Source organism: Canis aureus, chromosome 11, assembly GCF_053574225.1.
Source record: "Canis aureus isolate CA01 chromosome 11, VMU_Caureus_v.1.0, whole genome shotgun sequence".
NCBI lineage: Eukaryota > Metazoa > Chordata > Mammalia > Carnivora > Canidae > Canis > Canis aureus.
In genome coordinates, this window is record NC_135621.1 from 61,168,930 (window position 1) to 61,190,961 (window position 22,032).

The 22,032-nt window shown below is 35.0% G+C and overlaps 1 protein-coding gene and 1 pseudogene across 3 annotated transcripts in view; one reads left to right on the plus strand and one right to left on the minus strand.

The window, feature by feature from the left end:
• Positions 1–22,032, minus strand: part of LOC144324185 (uncharacterized) — a 196,262-nt gene that overhangs the window by 146,143 nt on the left and 28,087 nt on the right. Inside the window, exon 1 of one of the 2 annotated variants that reach the window (XR_013389611.1) lies at positions 18,702–18,775. The exons of the other annotated variant lie outside the window; for it this stretch is intronic. The gene's annotated coding sequence lies outside the window, so the exon portion shown is untranslated. Of the gene's footprint in view, positions 1–18,701; positions 18,776–22,032 lie in introns of those variants that run through there. 2 annotated transcript variants of the gene reach the window in all.
• Positions 1–22,032, plus strand: part of LOC144324184 (cofilin-1-like) — a 65,722-nt pseudogene that overhangs the window by 34,997 nt on the left and 8,693 nt on the right. The gene's annotated exons all lie outside the window — the stretch shown is intronic.

Sequence of the window (22,032 nt, forward strand, 5' to 3'; positions counted from 1 at the left end):
TGTTCTTTGACTCTATTTATATTCTCTATATAATTTTTAAATTTTGATTAAGTTCTTAAGGGTCTATTTTCTTTTATGGATTCTACGCTTCTTGAGGGATCATATTGTATCCAATTTGCACAGCACTAGCATTCTTAGCACAGTCCTTGGCTTAATAAGATGAATAAATACTCCAATATACAAGCCACACAAGAAAACTGTTCTTGATATTCCATTTTAAAATGTCGAGCTTTCATCCTTTAGCAGTTGAAAGAAAGATTACAATTTTGGTGTTGACCCACTAATCAAGACCTAGTGAGGTCTAGTTTAGCATAACTTAAAAAAGAGTTCAATTCTGTTTAGAAACATTTACTGAATGTCTACATGACAGAGAATATTAATATAAGATTAAGACAAAAAAACATTAACTTAAGGGCTAAGATGATTTTTGGTGTAACAATAATTAAAACTACTATGGAAATAGAAAGGAGTGATAATTTTAGATTTAAGAGACTTCTCAGAAAAGGCAAATCTTGAGCTATGTTTCTGAAGTAGGGAAGAAGAACATTCTAAGGGAGGAAAAAACTGGAGCAAAAGCCCAAAGGTTAATGAGTATATGGAATAGCCAAGAAACAACAAAAAGAACAAACTAGATGCTATTTAGGGTATGTGGTTTTGGTGTGAAGGTAGAAGGTGGCCTAGAAATGACAATGGAAATATGAGAAAGAATAAATGTGTAAAGTGCTGATTAAATCATTTCCATCCTTTATATACTGAGAAGGCAAAAGGGTTTTGAGGAGAATGACCCAGTATTTCAGCAAAGTAACAAAGCAGTATATTACAAATATATAGCAATATATTAGAAATATATACTAGAAATACATTGGAAGTTACAGGTTTTGGATATACTTTTAAGAGACATCAACTACCACTAACCTAGCTGGAGTTCTTTTACTCCAGCTCTCTGGGGACAAGTCTCAAGCAGCCTTCTCATCCTCTGGATGTGTATACTAACAATAAATTCAAAGTTAGTAACCCTTTCCTTGAGGCACATTCACCATCTGCTAATCTCCCTTAATGCAGCTAATATCAGAAAGGAATCTCTCTGAGTGTCTCCTTTTCTTCAAGATTCATTTTGAAATGCTGGTTACTTATTCACTATTGGGTCAACTGTTTTATTCAACTTTGGGAGACAATTTAACCAATCACATAGCTAGGTCTTATCTGATTCTAAATCATATCATTAAGATTTCACCTCTTCATCTCCTAAAAATGAGAATAATCAACATTCTTATCAAAAGTTCTGAGTCAGAGTTTGGTACCCGATCTCCTTTCCTTATCTCCAAGAAGAGATGGCCATAAAGAGAATTAGAAGAAAGCTTTATATAGGAATTAGTCTAAGAATCTACGTCAACATTAATAAGGTCTGAGCTAAGTCACTAGGAATGAAAAGAAGGGAAAATACAAGGAAACCCTTGATGTGTAGATTAGAACTAGAGAGATTGGTTAAAAGTAATATTAATTATGAAAGTGAGTTACATCTGAAATACCTGAATGAAACTGCCTGAAGCAGAATGAGATAAGTGCTGAGAACTAAGCCTGAGTACATTTCTATACTAGCGGGTCCAGCACAGAATGAAGGGACTGCTGGATAATAAAAAAGATATGTAAGAGAGGAGAGACAAATCAGGAGAGGAGAAAGAGTTTGCAAAAGAGGTAATAAACATCCTGCTTTACCCAGAACTGGGATGCTGTGTGACTCATGGTCAATTCATGGTCATACCACAACAACCATAATTACTGCTTGTGGTCAGCTACTACTAGTCCATTTTCTAAACTCATCCTTAAGTCAACTCTAAAATCACCAAACATGTCCTTATTAGGCCATCTCTAGCATCATGATTATTATCATGTCAAATGTTCCTGTAAAAATTCAATACCAAGTTTGTATTGTTAACTCTCTTTCTTAATTACTTCCTTGGAAAGAATAAGGAAGAGAATTAAGAAGTGTCCCTTATAAATGATCTCTCTCAAATGTGTAAGTGTTCTTAGGAGTCTTTGGTGGAAAAGAGAGAAATACTAGAAAAAAATTCTCCAACTGGGCACTGAATACTTTATCAGTATCAGTGCCTCTACTCACAAGTCACCCATTGCTTCCTCTCTCCTCCCAGTCCCATGTGCCTTAACTTTTCCCAGGTATCTGTGGAAATCTTAAGACAAGTGAAACAAGAAATAACTCTTTTTATTAGTAGGAGAATAGAGCAAACTTAGCTGCATGGTATGATTGTTCAGTTTGGGCTAGCAAGGTCACTGAGAAAGACTAGGTCTTGCTTGGGTTGGCACCAGCTGAGCAGGCAAGCAACATAAACTATGGGTGAGAGTAGATCAGTGCTGTGCAGCGTCCCAGAGGACAGGAAGCCGGATGGCTCTGCCACGCCAGATGACCAGCCATGGACATAACTCTAAATAGGGAACTGTGTTTGTCAGCCTTCCCCAGAGATATTGAAATCAATGTTCCATGGACAAGCCCACTGAACTGTCATTAGAGCAGATGGAAACTAGAGTTCCCATACTCCCCAGCCTTCAGTTAAAGTTATTCTTTGAGTTAGTTAGACCTGAGATTCTTAATTGTCTACATCTCCTTTCCAAGCCTATCTAATTTTGGGGGGTGGGATTCTCAAAAGTAAATTAAACTGCTCTATACTCAAAACATACTCCTCAAAATCTACATCTCTTTCAGCATTCCCAATGCCTTTACATTATTTTTCTGGATGTGATTAGTTGATTTAACTCTAATAATTCACTTAACTTAAGATGCCTCCAAGTTGGAAGATCCTCTTATGAATTTTGACTCTAAAGAGATAACATCTCTCTTCTGTCTGAAAGGAACTGTGCCTATGTCCTATGTGGTAAGACTCTTATGAGACCCCAATAACTCTGAAATACAGACTCCTGTTCCTGTAACTAGATATGACCTTTTAGGACAGAGCTGGCTCCATAGATAGAGATTACAGGAGACCTATTAAGGCTGAGGACTCCACTGTTAGACTGAATATTTTAGACTCCTAGTCTTCTCTTAAGTTATTGCTAAGAAATTATGTCATTATTTATTTTTGTTAATATATAATAATCAATATTAATAAAATATTCTCTAAGTGTTGAAATTTTTAGTTTTGTAAGTACAACTTTTCAGACCTTAGGAGTGCAAAAAAAGGAATGAGTATGCTTTTGGGGGACATGAGTAGATAAATAGCTCTGATAATGTAATGACTCTAGAAATTTCAAAAACAAAGTCTCACATAGGAGTCTTCTCGTAGAAAAATAATACCTGGAATTTTGTGCACAGCTATCTGGTTTAACCCAAGAAAATAATTTGGAGTTCCTAAGGAGGTCCATCAGATTTTACATGGATTCTCATAATTTGCTAAAACCCCCCTCTTCCAAACTGTTCTAAAGTCGTTCTCAACAATGCCCTTAATCCTTTCTCACCTATACTTTCAACCCTTTCCCAGTATTCTAAGTGGCTCAAACTTCTGGCATGCTAAAATAATTTATACATACTTTGATAGAAGTAAGAGATGATATGTTGACTCATTTTAAGATATAGCCAATTTATCGGTCAAAAGATAAATACTGGCAATTTCATATGATTCAACTGAAGATATCAATATATATCTAAATCTACATATAGATAAATATAGATATATAATCAAAAGAGTTATCTAGTAGATCCAAATTGGCAAATATCAAGTAATTTAATGTTTCAATTCCATGTATGTTTCTGTGTATACCTTCAAACCTAAACAATTGAGTTTTTTAAAAACTAATAAAATTACTGCTTGAAACTAATTATAATCCTTATTGAAAGAGTTCTTTATTCTACAACTAATATATTAGCATACATTATAGCAAGGTCAATCAATTACTTGGTGTGATATTGTACATTGTTATAAAAGAAAGACTGGGTGAAGGATGCATTGGACCTCCCTGTAAATTATTTTCAATTTCTCAGGAATTTATAATGATTTTAAAATAAAAAATAATGTATTATAAATATTTTCTATATTTCATACATCCATTTTATTTTTTTTAAAAGATTTTATTTATTTATTCATGAGAGACACAGAGAGAGAGAGAGAGGCAGAGACCCAGGCAGAGGGAGAAGCAGCCTCCATGCAAGGAGCCTGACATGGGAGTTGATCCCAGGTCTCCAGGATCAGTCCCTGAGCTGAAGGTGGTGCTAAACCGCTGAGTCACCAAGGCTACCCTCATACATCCATTTTAAGTAAAATTTAAAGCAATTTTCTTTAGAAGATCCCTTATCCTTGCTGTTCCAAACCACTAAAACGCATTTCCAAACTGATATTTTAGGTGAAAATCCAGGTATATTTTTGTGTCTACCCATGGACAAAGAGTAATCTAGAAATCTGCTCCTTATAGTCTTAACTTATTGCAAGGAACTAATCAAATGTCACTTTGAAAGACCTATACTTTGAGAGATAAAGTGACATTTGGACTTCAAATAAACACGACTTTGTATTTCACACACACACACACACACACACACACACACACAAAAGCGAGAAAAAAAAAAAAGAAAAAGAAACTGGCTACATCTGGTTAAGGATTAGCTCATTAAAAAAATAAAAACTTTAAAATTCAATCTAGAATTCTGAATTTTCCAATTACCAAAATACTCTCTGCTTTGCAGCTGTCTAAAGTAAAATTTTACACTTTCAAAAAACCAATATTTTCCCCAGTATTCCCCAGTATTCAGACTATCCTACTATTTATGTAATAATCAGCCAAATGAAATGATTCTAGTGTGAAAGCCAAGTGAAAAGGAAATTAAGTCTTGAAAAATATTTATCATAGGGAACTTATCATAAAGAATAACCAAGAAAATAATATCGATGACTATCTTCATGATGTATTCATTCATACAATGAATGATATACACAACCTCATTGAAATCAGGCCATTTTCAAAGAAGCACAATTTTTGAATCAAATTATGGCTTCAGAAATTTTCTAAAACTGAAGATTTAATTTTCAGCCACCATAACTGCCAATTACAAATCTATCTTCCCTAGTTGGTATCAACAATAGTTTTCTTGTGTGGTCCAGTAATTATTTGGATGTGTGAAGAAAGTAATTAAAAAATGTCGAAGATTTCTCGTTTTTATTAGTTTTTATGTCTGATTACTCACAGAGGTTGAAGAATCTGATATAAAAAAGTCATCTGTGATTCCCTATGTGGCAACAAATAAGCAGTAAAATTTACCAGTATATAACACTCAATTTCTTCAAGAATCACATTGATAATTTAGGGGTTGATTTGTATCATTCACTTGGCATAAACACTTTAGCAAATTAGAATAGAATCTGCTTATACTGTTCTAATCTTGTAAACTCAATTATCACTTGGAGGTCACTAGGAGCTCCAAATGGGGAAAAAAGAAAGGTAGAATCCCAGAGTAGAGTCCTCTAAGAGTAGAACTATATACATTACTGTTATGTAATGTAAATCCTCAATTGGGTTACAGTTCAGAAAAAGGCTCCATTGGAAACATTTACAGATTCAAGCTTCTAACAACTTAATGAGAACTACTACAATATGAGGTCATGGGAATTTCAACTTTAAGATGTATCCTCCCAAAATTATTAGAATGTTCACCAAATGGAATTTTGTGGGTTTCTTCCTGATGAGACTTTCTCTAAGAAATCTTTTTCCCAAGCAAATTATCAAATATGTTTTGAACATGGAGATGTTTGTATTTTTTCCTTTGATGGTTAATTTTGCTTGTGTTCTGAAATTCATTAAAGGCAATTCACTAACAAATATAAACCAGGGCATCTGGGTGGCTCACTCAATCCCTGGGGTCCTGGGATTGAGGCCCACATCCGGCTCCCTGTTCAGTGGGGAGCCTGCTTCTTCCTCTCCCCTGCTCCTGATTGTGCTCTCTCTCTCTAAAAATAAGTAAAATCTTTAAAAAAATAAAAATTAAAAATATAAACCAGTATGTAAAATTGATTAATTTTTATACAAAAAGGCTATATATTTTTCTTACTCTGAGAAGAATGAGTCGTGGAGACATTAAATCATTAATCTCAGTTAAAGCCTAACAACAAAAAGTAGAATTTAGGTCTTTCAAATCTTGGTCTAATACACTCCCAATGACATCATTCATATCAATTCATTGAAGGAGTACCAAAGGTATATCGTCCAAACAAGTTAGCATATTTTTAAACATTATTTATTTACTTTTTTAGGGAGACAGAAGAACAGAATGAGGGGCAGAGGGAGATGCCCCACTGAGCAGGGAGCCCCACACAGGGCTGGATCTCACCACCCATGAGTTCATGACCTGAACCAAAGTTACTAGTTGGACACTCAACTGAGCCACCCAGATGCTCCAATTTAGCACATTTTAAAATCAAATCCAAAATATGAAATACATTTGAAATTTTTAAAAAGCAATTTAAAAATACTGTATAATTTAGATGTTTTACTTTTTAAAAATACATGCTACTGAATTTCACAAACACAATAAAACAGCAATAAAATAAAAACGGAAAAACCCAAATCAGGAAAAATAGAAGTAGAAAACCAGGGAAAATAGCAATATGAGATTTAAATCATTATCTCAAATATTTTATGGAACAAGAGAGGTAAGAATTTAAAAAATTAATAAATAAGGAGAACACAACCATAATAGCTGAAGCTCACATTTGTATCTGAGTTTACTGGAATTCAGGTTAAAAGAAAAACATTACCAATTATAATTCTCATTAGCAGAAAGGGAGAGCCTAGCCCCATGGAAATCAAAGCTCTCCCTTAGCAGGATATCCTAAAAGATATAACAATAATAGCAATAATAAATATTTATCACTTATTAATGCATGTATAGGGCCACTATGTAGAAAATATCTTCAAAAGTCTCTTTAATACAAATGGGATAATGCTATATGAATCTTACACTGGACTTTGATTAAATAAAAAATATGGCTCATCCTTAAAGAAGAAATGAGCACATGTGATGCTATAAAAGACTAAGAAAATAACTATTTATGCAACCCTCTGATGATCTGACTTGACCCAATGAAATAATGTGGAGTTCTAAGAGGAGGAATAGTAATGAAGTTTAGTATTTGTTGTCTCTAACTAGAGTGGTGGTCAGGCTGGATATCTCTCATATGGTCTTCGGAGATGTTATCTCATTGTGATCTGTGTTAGACTACCAGTAATTCCATATTCTATTCTCCAATGAAGACCTACAATGTTGCAGTTCTCTACAACTTGTTGAAGGTGGATCCAAAAATTTTAGAGACCCAGCTAAGGAAATGTGAGTTTGGAATCCCAAAGTATAACTAACCTAGGGCATCTAACCTGGAATCATTTATATTGTAACTGTACTTTTCTCTCATATATAACAAACATAGTCTTTGTTGAAAAATTTACACAATTCAGGGAAGAGAAAGGAAACAAAGAATGGTGACAGGGAGAGAGGAGAGGATCTATCTACAATTTCAATGGTCAAAGATAACCACATCTGAAATTTTGATGACTTTTCTTTCAGACATCTGCCTTTACATATAAGCACATACATATATACACACATAATCTTCCATCAATCTGATTTATTATATGAACAATTTTAGCATATGTACTGCTTTTCCCTACATTCTATTTTAAACTGTTTATCTCTCTCTTCCTTTACAAAATTCAAATAAATTAAGTTCACAGACTGCTGTGCATGTTTTTCATTCATTTAACATTTACTTTTTAATAGACTCTATTTAGAACAATTTCAGGTTTACAGAAATATTAAGATAATACAGAATGCCCACATATACCCCACACCCAGTTTCCCCTATTAACATCTTATTTAGTATGATATACTGTTAATGAACTAATCTTTATACATTAACTAAAGTCCATAGGTTATTCGGACTTCCTTAACTTTTATGTAATACCCTTTTTCTGTTCAGGATCCTATTCAGGATACTGCATTACATTTAGTTGTCATGCTTCTTAGGCTCATCTTGGCTGATCCCTAATTTACAACATAAACAAAGGCCAATTTCAATAGGAATTAGGAATTCCTAATAGAAAGTTGGTAGAAAATATTTTTATTAATTTTTTAGCTTGATACTAAAGTCTAAAAAAATTCTTAAATGGGGAAAAAAAGCACTAATCATGAAGGAAAAGATCAAATTAATCAGACATCATTAAATTACAAACTTTTTTTATCAAAAGATACCAAATATTGAAAGACAAAACAGAATAGTAAAAGGTATTTACAATACATATATGTTTGACAAAGTATTCCTATCCAGAATATGTAAAATCTTCTACGAATAAGAAAATTACAGAAGATAGAGAAATGGGCAAAAGACCGAAAGGTAGCGCACAAAGGAATTCATACAAATGGCTAATAAGAAAATGAAGGAGTATTCAAAATGATTACTTATCAGAGAATGCAAATTAAAACTACAATGCTATGCAATTACATACCCATGAAAATGGCTAAAATCAAAAGGATTCGCAATATCAAGTATTAGCAAGAATGCTAAACAATAGGAACTCTCAAATGCTGCTGATGGTTACATGAATGTGTTCAACTTATAAAAATCTGTCAAGCTGTGCACTTAAGATTTGTGCAATCTAGCATATATATATATAGTAAGTTATATATATATATAGTTATATATAGTAAGTTATAGCATATATATATAGTAAGTTATACTAATTACAAAGGCTTATAATAATTCCTTATCAACTTGAGTGTTTTTATATAAATATTTCCCATCCCAAAGTACCATATATATTTCCATTGATTCCAAAGTTGTTTTGTGATTAAGATTTTTTTTCTCACAAAAGCCCTATATATTAATTATGACAATTTAAGATAGGATACTTGCCTGAATGGAAAATCTCACCTCACCACAAGATGTGTTGTGGGGATCTTTCATGTAACTTTATCAAATTGGCCTTCTTCTCACTTATTCAATTGTATGCAAACAGAAGTATAAATAACATGTAAATTCCTTGCTTGAGATAATAAACAAATTTTAAGATCATCTAAAAACTGATAAAGTCCTTAAGTCAGAAAACTTCAATACACCTCTGATGTAATTACATGAATTTCAAAATAGATTTAAAGCAATTAGGTTCTGCATAAACTTGATAAACTGCATTATAAATTATCAGAAATGATTATGAGGGAGCTAATTAACTTCATACAGTGTAGTATCTCAAAAATAAAAAGAAAATCACCTGAGTAAACTCCATCTTGTCAAAACAGAAATACTTATATGACAGAGTGTTGTGTCCAGCTCTAATAAATACCGAGAAGGGAAGGAAGAAGAGAGAACTGAGGAAGCCGAAGCTGACCTTATTGTCCTAAGGTTGGAACTGTGAAAGGAGAGAATATGTACAATTTAAATAAGTGGCATAGGGATGCCTGGGTGGCTCATTAGGTTGAGTATTCCTCTCCTGGTTTCAGCTCAGGTCATGATCTCATGGGTCGTGTGATGGAGCCCCTGGACTGGCTCTGCGCTCTGCAGGGGGTCTGCTTGAAGATTCTCTTCCTCTGCCCCTCCCTCACTCTGACATGCGCATGCACACATATATGCATTCTCTATCACTTGCTCGCTCTCTCTCTCCCTCAAATAAATAAATCTTAAAAAAAAATGGTGTATAGACACATATACACACATTTAAACAAGAACTTAAATTCCGAAAATATATCACATTAATATAAAAATTATTAGAATACTCTAAACAGATAAATATGGAAATCATCCATTGAATAATTTTTAAATTCAGGAATATTCCTTTAATTTTATGAAACAAGATCAATGGAAAAAGTGCCCGATATTTCAAAGCAAATAGCTTCCGACTAAAACTTAGAAGTATCTATATACTCTATGAAGCATTATAACTGAGACTGACAAGAAATAGGTCCCTGAGAGCTCCTCAAGGGCAGGGGCCTGGGTCATTCATCCTCAGGACACACAGTAGCATAGGGCACACATTAGATGGCCCATTCGTGTTTACTGAAGGAGTAAAGGTGAGAGCATAAGAAAGCAACTGAAAAAGCCATGCAGGAAATGGGAAACTGCTTTCCACTGGGTAAGTTTAACTCCTTTCATTATTAAGCTAGAGTACTTCCATGACTCAGGTTGCCTCTCTAAGCCTGCTTTTAAGCACTGGAAATCAAGCCAAAACATCAAGTGCTGGCAAACCTATCACTCACTGGGTTAAGAGTAAATTTTTAAACATTTGTGAAATATTGATCTTTCCTTCAAATAACAGCATAGATAGAGCAGAATGAATACCCTTCCTCGTGGACAAATAGGTGCCTATTAAAAGATTATGTAGCATTTGACCAAGTTTTTTATTTTAAAAAATGTATAATATTAGAGTTAGAGGCTTGAAGTCTCCTGTAACATTTAGGGCATCCAGCCCCCTTTCGTTATAGTGTATAAGATGTTCAAGTAAGAACCTTAACCGTGTGGAATAAAATAGGAGAAAACATCTGGCAGAAGCTAGTTCTCATGAAAATGCCTCAAATACCATTCAGTGATTTACTGCACTAATCCCATAAACTGATTTGGGATTAGCTTTTTGGAAGGTGAACAGGGTAGATTCATATCTTAGTTGAAAGCTTCAAGCTAAGATTCGGTTTGGACATACTCTGCTCTGTCATTCCTCTTCAGCGCAAGAACTGCTTGAACTTGGCTCAGTGAGAATCTAGAAGAGTTGCCTTGACTCCATGTCTCCTCTACTTGCTCTTGTCCTTAAACAGATGCCACCCTCCAGGAGACCCAGAGAGCTCTGGAGATGAAGTTAGACCATGTCAGTGGCCTAAATATTAGAAATATAATCTGCCAGATAATTAAAGTATGTGCTTCTTTTAATGATAATTTTTTCTTTTTTGATATACACTATTATTCTAGGAACTCCCAAATTTGAAAAATAGGAATCTTCCCAAATTTTCATAGTGCTATAAAATGGTGAACGTATAAATTTTATGTGTGGAAAATGCAGAGGCCAAGAAGAGGGTCTATAATATCATGATATGCAGGCTGTATGTTTTTGTGCACAGTTAGTTGTTCAGGAACACCAACTTGTACCTTTTGCCCTCAAATTTTCATTTTCTTGAGTCTGAAAGGTTCTTGGTTTTTAAGAACCCTCTATGGAAATGCAAAAATAGCATTTGAATATCAAACATACTTGTCAGTAAACTTCTAGATGAAATATCAGAATGTCGTAGAAATAGGACATAGTAGAAGCAGAATGTGTAGGTCAAGAACAAGGGAACCTAGAAGCAGAATGTGTAGGTCAAGAACAAGGGAACCTAACTCAGATTGGAGTTAGGGATAACTCGTTGTCTATATAAATTGGAAAATAAGGTCTAATATTTCTCTCCTGTACATGAACCTAATGTCATGTTTATGCCAATCCCAGTGAAAAGCTGGTCTCAAATATACTGATATTTGACAAGGAAATAACTCTCAAAACTGGACTCTTCCACTCTCATTCTGTCTAATCCTAATGACTGCTCCATAATTAAAAACAGCCTTATCTTACTACTTAACAGTACATAATAGTCCATAAGAGATTGATTCTTTATGCCCTATGAGAAAGAAACTTTAGCATAAAAACAATATTCCCAAAATAAGCATCACAAATAACTGGACACTTCTCAATATAAAATAAAATGAAATAAATTCAGGACTGGGATAGTGTTATGCCAGAGCAGAGTACACAGCTCAGAGCTTAGCTGAATGTGTGGGTCATTCCATTTATATTATAGCTTTACAATTAATATCTGAGGAAAGAAGATCCTTTGCATGAATTTTGGGGTAACCACATTCAGATATAAGAAATCATTTCTCCATTTTGTTTCAAAGTTTTTAAAGAGGACTTAAAGAGCACTTCTAAATATATGTTATCTGGTAGACTAGCAATATCTTCTCTTATGTAGTGTTGCAGTAAGAATATGGATGTGGGAAGCTATTATGGAGGTTGTAAACAATCCATAGGGGAAGCTATCAAATCATATTTCCATACTCTCCCATTATTTTTTGTAATGCAGTCAACCCTTTATTTTAGCCATTAGTCCTTCATTCCTCATTTTCAACTTATACTAAGAAACCACTTGAAGAAATATTTTTAACCTATTCTTTACTCTCTATCCTCAATATTTGGATATTCTGAATTAAAGTATGAAAGAAAACAAATCAGTACGTACACACTCACTTAGGCTACTGTCTCAGTAACCTCAGGAATCAAATAAAACATCAACTCTGCACTTTAGCATTCACACTTTGTTCATCCATGCCACGCAAAATACTTTTAATAGAGAATTTTATTGGAAACGAAAAGGAACTAGAAGTATAGATGGGGCAAGAGGTCGAAGATGGAAACATGGAGAAGAAACCTACGACTTTTACCTGAGAAGCCCATAAAAGAAAAAAAAAAAAATAGGGAGCCACATGAAAGGTTTGTGGGGGATTTTTTTTTATTGGAGTTCAATTTCCCAACATATAGCATAACACCTAGTACTCATACCATCAAGTGCCCCCCTCAGTGCCCATCACCCAGTCACCCCTACCCCCCACCCACCTCCCTTTCTACCACCCCTTGTTCATTTTCCAGAGTTAGGAGTCTCTCATGTTCTGTCTCCCTGTCTGATTTTTCCCACTCATTTTCTCTCTTTTCCCCTTTATTCCCTTTCACTATTATATATATATATATATATATTTTTTTTTATGTTGGGATGAAGGAGTATACCAGATACCCAAGTATCTCTACATCTTAAATTAAAGTAAACTTCATTCATCTTGGATGAGGGGCTCATTTTGGAGCTCCTTCTCCTACTAAAACTAGTGACTTTTTGATATTTACAGTGTTTAATATTTGCTTAGGTTAAATATGTTCAACCCAAGTTAAATTATTTTCTATAATTATATTTTGATACATGGTAATTGATTCTCATATTATTATAAAGTATTTTTAGATTTTAAATAATCAAAAAGAAAAATAAATGTTCATATAAGTCTAGTAGGAATATTTTATGGTATGTAAATTCTGTGAATATGATAAATCTATCCACAGTTGGTATGGAGACTATTTACTTACTATAATATTTGATTACATAGAACAGAGGTCAGGGAACTAGGACTGATGGGCTAAATCCAGCCTCTAGCCTGTTTTGTATGACCTATAGCTAAATAAGTTTTTAAATTCTTTTTTTTTTTAAGTATTTAAATTCTTAAAAGGAAAGAAGAAAAGGTAGAAAAGAAAGATGAGCAGAAGGAGATAGAGAAGGAAGACGAGAAAACGGGAGGCAGAGACTCTGTGTTGCCCAAAAAGCCTTAAAATTTACTAAATAATGTCCTTTATGGAAAATGTTTTGTGACCCAAACCTAGACTATCACCTTCACCCAACAACCCAGAAGAAAAACAATAATTAACAACTATGAACATAATATATCCATTCAATGTTATGTCTACATAATACACACATCATCTATGTTCTCAAGACTTGCCTATACTGTTGTCTCCAGTCTCACCCTCTCATGTAAATTTGTCCATCTGATCACAAATTTGATCAGTGTTAGTGATCACTTCTGGAGCTCCCTACTAAGTCACCACGATTCACCCAATTGGGTCAGATGGGATTGCAGAATATGCCTAAAGCTGTATGTGCTTAGATCCAGTCACTCTGCCCAATGGCCTCATAGGAATATCTGGTTTCAATGACTTCAGCATGAGGCTTAAAACCATTTACTACAAGAGAACCTGCAATCAGCCCTCACCATTCCAAACCCTTTGTTTAGTGGTATATTAAGTCTCTGAATCTGTCATTGGAGTACTTCCATTCTCTGTAACCCTCTTAAAACCAGATAAATTCACTTTTAGCTACGAGTTTGTGAGGTAGAAGTGTCATCCAATAGCTGGGCAGGTTAATCCCAGAGATCTAATTGCTACGGGTGGCAAGAGAATGTTCCAGTATTTAGTTGTTTTATTGAAAATGGCCCTTTGAATTCTAGAGAGATCATTAATATATTACATTAAATTGTGAGCTTATATTCCCTTTTCTTTCACTGAAGCACACCTTAAAGTAATTATATCTTTCATTCTGGGACCCAAGATTCAAATCCACTTCATTTCACCACTATGTATTATCCCTGACAGTCAGTTAACAGAGTCAGTCCAGATTCAAGAGAATACAGAGATACTTGGGACTAAAAGTCCATTATATTACTGTGTTGACCACATTTTTCCTAAAGCCTAGAATACTAGAACATTGGCCCAAAGTGAAAGTTTAAACATACTAATCTGGAGAAATTTGCAGATCTGTAGTTGCTAGTGACTATTGGGACTTGCAAGCTCTACCAGTGATTCATTTGTGGTGTCAAATATACCATGTTTTAAGACATTTTAGATATCTATCCACACTTAGCATAGTGAAGATAACCTTCTCCAAAATTTTTTAAATTGATCTTCATTCATCTAAGAATTGAACATAATGTTGAGTTGTGAAGATACTTGGTTGGAAATATATATTTATCTCTGATCCTTTAAACATAATATTTTACACATCTACTAGTTTATCAAATTTTCTCACATTGAATTTTCTGACAAGTAATATATTCAACATGTTGTTATGTATCTTCTATATACAAGGCACTTTTATAGACATGCAAGGATTCCAAATGTGAACAAGACAGTGCACTGTTATTAGATTTATAATGTAAGAGGCAAAATTATAAATGTACACAATATATGCAATAGAAAAATCAAAACTAGCAGCTTAAAGATGATTATAAAATACTGTAATGGGTCTGAAAATAAGTCAGATTCTGAGTAGGTAAAGAATAGGAAATCCTTCATAGAAATGTATTATCTGTGCTAAGGCCTGAAAGGTTGGTAATATATAGTAACAGAACTGAGCAGAAACAAATCTTAAACCAAGAAAAAATGAGTAAAGTTGAATTAGCAAAAAGCATCTTTGGGAAAGTGTACCAGACTACAAGATAGGAAATGTTATATAAGGAAAAGAGAAATCAAATGTAATGTGAAGACCTGGATGATTTCCTTAGCAGTTTAGAAATTATTCAGTGGCCAATAGGAAATCACCAGTTTCCTTAGAAACTAAAGATCTTATTTATTCAAAATATTTGCTAGGTTCTTCTTCTATATCAGGACAGATACAGCTTATGAACTTAAGAATCTTGTAGTCTAATGGAGGGATAGAAAAACAAATACAATGGAAGGTGACATGATTTGTTATAAAGACTGGCAGAAACTTTCTCTAGTAAAACTAATTTGAAAACAGCTAAAGAATTATGGAGAGATAAAAGACCAAGAGGCTACAACAATGAAAAGCAGTGAGTAGCAGTAATTCTAGATTTGAAGTTTAGCATAACCACTTACTACCTATGGAACCTTGAATAACTTGCTTGACCTTTGTCAAGCTGAGTTGCTACAACTACAAGAGGAGTTACTATTGCCTATCTCCTAGGGAGAACATTAAATAACATTATGAACATTAAATAAGATAATGTATGAAAAATACTTGGCATCAAGTAGATAATCGACAGTGGTAGCAATTATTACAGCATCCCAGGTAAAAGGTAATTAAAGCTGCCATAGAGAATTGGCAATGCAAACATAAAGGAAGGAAGGTGTACTGCAAAAGCACGATCTATAACAGTGGATTTCAAACTATTGTGCCTATTTTAAACAGCACGCTTCCTTGTCTCATTCAAAGTGATTCTGATTCAGTGGGGGTGGGGGGGAAGATGATAGAGATGATCCAAGTGATTCTTGGCTTACAGTCAGATTTTGAGAAACACTATCTTATAGGATTTGGTCATTGGCTGGATGTAGGGAAAAAAAGAAAAAATTCTATGGTGTTCAAAGTAGGTGTTATTAACCCAAGAATGGTGAATCTTCAACACGCCAATGGACAGAATTCAGAGTTTTTGTATGTAGGCGTGCATGAATGTTTGCTAAGAAGAAAATCCATAGCCTTCGTCAGATATCCAAAAAAGACTTCTCTTCTAAAAGAAGTCTTTAGCTTCTCTCTCTCTTTAGCTTCATGATTTAGAGATTGTGGGTACAACAGGAATAAATGTTTAGCAACAGAAATGGAAAAGTCAAAACAATTCATACAATCTAGGATACACGGTGTTAGCGATTGTTTATGTGACCAGTAATTAGGTAAAAAGTTTGTTCTAGAAGGCATATTTAGGAGCGTCTGTGGAAGGAGGAAGAGGAAAACCATAGGAATGGGGGGAAATCTTCAAAAGGAAAAATGAAAGGAGAAAACAGAAGGTAGCCAGACCTAAGAGTTTGGATAATGACTACATAGAGTAGATAAAGAGTGAACGGCCCTGGAGGAGCCCTGGACTCAATCAGGAAAGCCAGGGAACTGAAAGTTTCAAAAAGGAAGAAAAGATCGACAGCATTCAATAGCACAGAGATCAGACAGTGAAATCCAAGAGAAAGGTCTTAGTTGCTGATTTGGTCATCAACAACATCAGAAGCACGGTTTCCTGGGAAGACATGGGTTTAGGTTGCAAAGAGTTAATGAAAGACCAAGTGAATATTAATTAAAATACTTGTTCTAAGTTCATAAATTATATTTTCTCTGAAGAAAACAGGACTTCAATTAAAGGCCTCTTTGAATTTTCACCCCACTGAAATTCTATTTAAATTGCGAACTCTAGCAGCAAAAGAACGACAATCTGGGGCAAGGTAAGACCACTCAGGTGCAGCCTTAGGCTTAATACTTAAGAGTTTCCATTTCCAAATGAGAACTATCCCCAGTAGCCATAGATTCTGATTCAAAAGCCAATTACTTCCGCATGCCTCCGTCCCCTACTTGGTCTGATTTGTGGTGAAGGCTAACCACAGAGGGAAAACGTCAAATAAAATGTTCACTGTCTCCATAAAATACCCTCACACTACAAGAGGATAATCCTGCTTCTTTGAACTAGCTAAAAACTGACCTTCCCTCGCTCAAACCGCCTGTAAGAGTCCCAGGACAGGTTGTTCTGACATTCTTTTAACATCATCTCATCATCACAGCCAAAACTAATCACAAGAATATTACCCGTTGACAGGTGCATTTATTCTGTCAATTAAATCAGATGGTTAAATCGAAATGTGCCCCAAATCTCTCTTGTTTGCATTATCCATATTGGCGTTTCTTGGCTGTGGTTCCTTGCTGGCTGGAAGTCGTCCAGCCCCCGCAGAGTCACTTTGCAATATTGTGCCAGCAAGTTTCCATGCTCTGCAGCAGCCACTCCGGCGAGGCCAGAACAGCACTACAGGACTGACCTGGAATGTTACATTGCTTCACTAAGATTTATTAAAAAATGGAAGGAGGGAGACTTAGATCAATGTTTTTGGAATGGAAGAGGATATATCACCTCACGGCTAAGCGCAGGTGACACATGGGCAATGAAGCGAAGATGCTAAAGACAGGCAGTGAAGAAGGTTCAAGGAAGGATAAAACCAGCCGTATGCCTCCAGCTTTCTGCACTCTTTCTCAAACTCCCCTTCACCAAAATGTCCAAGAAATGCAGAGTCTTAAACACTGCACTGACTCCTCCTGATTGGAAGACCATTGCCCCAAGAAGATATGCAAATTACCCAGAACCGGTAATAGAACCTGAATTCTGCAGCAAAGCCCATTCCCATGTTCCTCAAACAGAGAGTAAGCTTACACATTCTGGCCACAACAACTAATCATGATGAGGCACGTTAAGGACAGGTCTAGGATTCTAGTCCCTGATGTACAGTTGAAGCGCCAGAACAGTTTGGCTCCCATTTCAAAATCTCTTGCTTTTTTCAGCCAATATCTCTACCTAAGCATAGCTATAAAGATGCCTCCTTTTTTGTAAGATGCATTTGAAAAGCAAATAGTTCTGCTTTGGAGAGTATGAATAGAAAACACAAAAATGAAATGGAGAGGTAATGAGTGAAAAAAAATCTAGAGTGTGAACAAAAGTTGACATGTTAGATTATAATGGTGGCGCCACTGGAGAATGTCACGTCCTCTAAAGGTATGTTTGGACATAACTGCAAATTTCATTCTGTGTATTATCCACCTAAAAGGTCCTAGTGGACTCTTGGAAACATTTCAGACTGTCAAATAAACATATATGTACACTACTATTTTTAAAGCTCAGTATCGCAGTATCTCACCTAAATATCAAAAGGTTCTCAATATCTGTGAACTGTATTTAGCTTTTATGTCTGTTTACATTACCTACCCAAAGAGCTTAAAATAGAGTCAGTGACTTTTTTTTTTTGGTCAAACTTTTCACCTTCAAAGTATATGGCATGAGATCTTAGCTACTCAAGTCTCACTGACTCTAATGGTTCAGTCCCCCAGATACCACTTAAAGACTTTAGATGTAGGATTTATCTTTGAGGACAATTACAGTCGATCAGGTAAATATCTATTCTGGCCAGTTTGTAAGACAGGTATTCAATCCACTTGAGAGAAGCTGTTTTAGCCTATTTTGTAAATGTTTATTTGAGCACTTCTAAAAAAATGCATATTCTATACCCAAGAGAATTATTTGATCTCCAGCTTAGCTAATTAGCATTGAGGACATGGATCACACGTAAGAAAAACATATATTAAGATTGTCAGAGAAAAAAAGTAACCACCAAATGTGGGCACTAACCAGTTTGGAAGATTTATCAGCCAGGAGCTCTGGAAGATCATGGCCAGTTCAGCAAGACTGAGTTGTTCCTACTGAGAAAGGGGAATGGAATATGATCAGATACAGAGCGAGGCTTAGTCTGCATTTTAAGTAATTATTTCTCAAGGACTCAGTCAATAATTAAATAGGATCTCATTCCTAAAGCCTAGTACTTAATTTTTTATCTGAAAGTGATGGTAAAATTCCTCTCAGATGTTCCATAACATCTAAAAGAGTCATGCCTAAAGATGGGAGTGCCCATATCAAGAAGGTACAACTTATTATAGGCTTTCTGTGTTCCAGGTATTGTATGAAGTGCTTTGCATATATTATTTAGTTTTGCCACAAGTCTGTAAGTATGATTTATCATACCCATTTAAATGTTAGGAAACTGAGACTCAGTAACTTGACCATAGCTTGAAGTAAACTAGCCAGGGTGCAAGTTCAAGTCCTTCTGACCCCAAAGCCTGAACCCTGAATTTTTCTTTACATTCTACAATGTCCTTGACCATGCTTGGTGTATCTAGATAGGAAGATTATTAATTTTATTGTAAGTTGCTCAAAATATCATATCTTATTAAGTTGCAGAAAGATACAGTCCCCTTGCATGAGGAAATGACTCCTCTGAATTCAAGAATTCAAACTAACTCATTAGAGAAGAAGAGGGAGGAGAGATGGAAGAAAAGAAACCAATGTTATGTAAACAGACACTCTTAAACTTAGCCACAGTTTTGATTTTGATCATTTTGTAGAAAACCGAGACCTACCTAATTCTTTTTGCTATTAGAACTTTAACTTTCAATATGTATCACACATTCAAATGAAAAAAAAATGGCTGGGCATGATTTCAAACTGATTAACAATTCAGATTCTAACAAATAGTTTAATTTCCCACAAGGTTACTGGTTACTAATTTGGGGTATTCTATTGACACGTATGTCTTACTTTATCCTACCACACTTTAATCTTTCCATACATACATTGTAATAGATCTAATAAACAGTATGTAAATAGCATATCCATTAGTTGATGAAAATTTAAAAATCTCACAGTTCTCAATCTTTTGAAAGCCAACCAAAGCTACCTATTGAAGGCATCTTCTTGTCCTAGGTTCCCAATCCTGGGTACCATGCTGTGACTATGTTCTACTAAAGTGGATTCTAGCACCTCCGGATCTAGCTGTAATACAATTCTCAAGAGCATTTCACTTCTGCCCTTTCCAGGGCTCACTCTTGGTGGAAATATTTTCAGTTCCTCAAGGCTGGCCCCATTATTTTGCAGCAGTCCTTAGTTTGAAAAGAAAAAATTTCAATTCCATTCTCCCTGATATATACATATTTATATACATATGTAACCTTCTCCAGTGTGAGAGGCTGGAGCCACTAACCTATTTTTTTTTAAGTACTCACAAATAAAACTTGCCTGAAATTCACTCAAATGGCGGTGCTATGAACCTATCAGTATGGTCTCATTGTCAGTCAACACCATTGAATGCTCTTCCAATCCTATACATCTAAATCTTCTCTACAGTTTCAAGTGAATTTCAATTCCTACTTTTCTATTAGTCTCCCTTATAGAGACCTCCCATGATGCCTTCTTTAGGTAAATGATCTCTGGTACCTCTGCTTTTTCTAACCAGACATGGCCATCTCTGTATATATCATGTTTTGATAAACACTGGGTGCAATTCAAAGTCTGGAACTGTTGTTTTCATTGTTTGCATGTCTCCCCAAAATACAAATCTCTCCATGATGATCATACACTAAGAGAACAGACTTTGTTTTATATTTCTTTCTTTTGCTCTAATTCAGTATCTTAAGGGAAAAAAAAGTCTATTTAAGTCCTTAAAAATTTACCAAATATGTTCCTAACATGTTGTGAATACAGTAATGACACAAAATTGTTGTGGAATTCAAATAGAATCATATCACTTTTGGTGACTCCAGTTTTTAAGATTCAACTTCTTAAGAAATCTCTTCCATCTTCTGACTATTGGCCAAGAGGGGAGAAAATTTGTTGAAACCAGTAACTTCACATTTGAGTAACTCATTTATGTAGGTGTTCACACTACCACAATCCTTGAAGACCACTGCATCCCTAGCAGTTAAGCTGTCCCTAAAAAAGCTGTAGAAATGCAAGACTGGACCACTTGAGATGGGCTTCTCTGCTTTGGCCCTGGTTTATCCAATATTAGTTTTTAATGTGGTGACAATAGACATTGGAAGCTGGTTTAAGTGAGTATATGGAAAACCCTTACCAGTGATTCCTACTTGTTTGAGAGGGTTATCACTCCCCCTAAGAATCTGATGAAAGTATTGGCTTAAAAATGCAATAGCAACCACTAAAATTCTACAAATTTGGCCCATGCTTGAATCAGCTTAACATAAACCCACTCAACTTAGACTTGACTTTTATTCTTAAAGTCAACTAGGTGTCACATCAATGTCAAGGAACATGAAATACAAAAGAAGCCCCTGGAAAATGGCCAGATTTTTAGGATTCCATGCCATATGAGTCTTTTTCTTTGGGTTGAGCCTTGTTACCATTAATTAGTGACTTCACTTGGGAGTAAATGGGTATCAACCATCTGACTTCCATTTGTCAAGAGATTTCTGATTAAAAAAAAAAATGAATGCATGGTAAATTCTGGACTACCTGTGCTCCCCAAGGGTTTGGCATATGACTAAGCAAATACACTAGCCCAACGGATCCACCTTTCTAAATGAATGGGCTTGGCTCCAGAAAACACAAATCTTATAAGGTTGCCTGGACTGCCAGCTGCCTCAATTTTAGCACAACGATTTAATGTATTTTAAATAAATGTAACATAAGGAAAAAATGCTTTGTACAAATTGGTCATCTGTTGTTTTTCTGGCTGGCACCATGATTTATGTAATATATCAGTAGAACGACATCTCTCTATCTGTCTCTTGGATAACAAAGTACATATGCAAGTTTCTTTATAGTGCTTTAACCCCCTGATGACTAGGAAGGTCCTACTGAGAATTTATTTCTTATATAGCATCTACATAAGTTAAAGATGCTATCAAATAATTCGAATATCTTAAATTTTGTCCATTCTACTCTCTTTATCCTGGATACCATCATATTCCTCACACTCAAGGTTGCAGCATTGTTTTTCTCATTGTGTGCAAAAGTCAGCACTCAAGATTTGGGTGATATCCATCTCTACTCAAACTAGTATCAAGTAAATTGTCACAATATCCCAAATTAGTCTTTATTGATTTAGTGCTAATTATAAAGGCCACATGTGTATATTTACTTTCTATTCCTTCTTTTCTCCTCAAGTAAA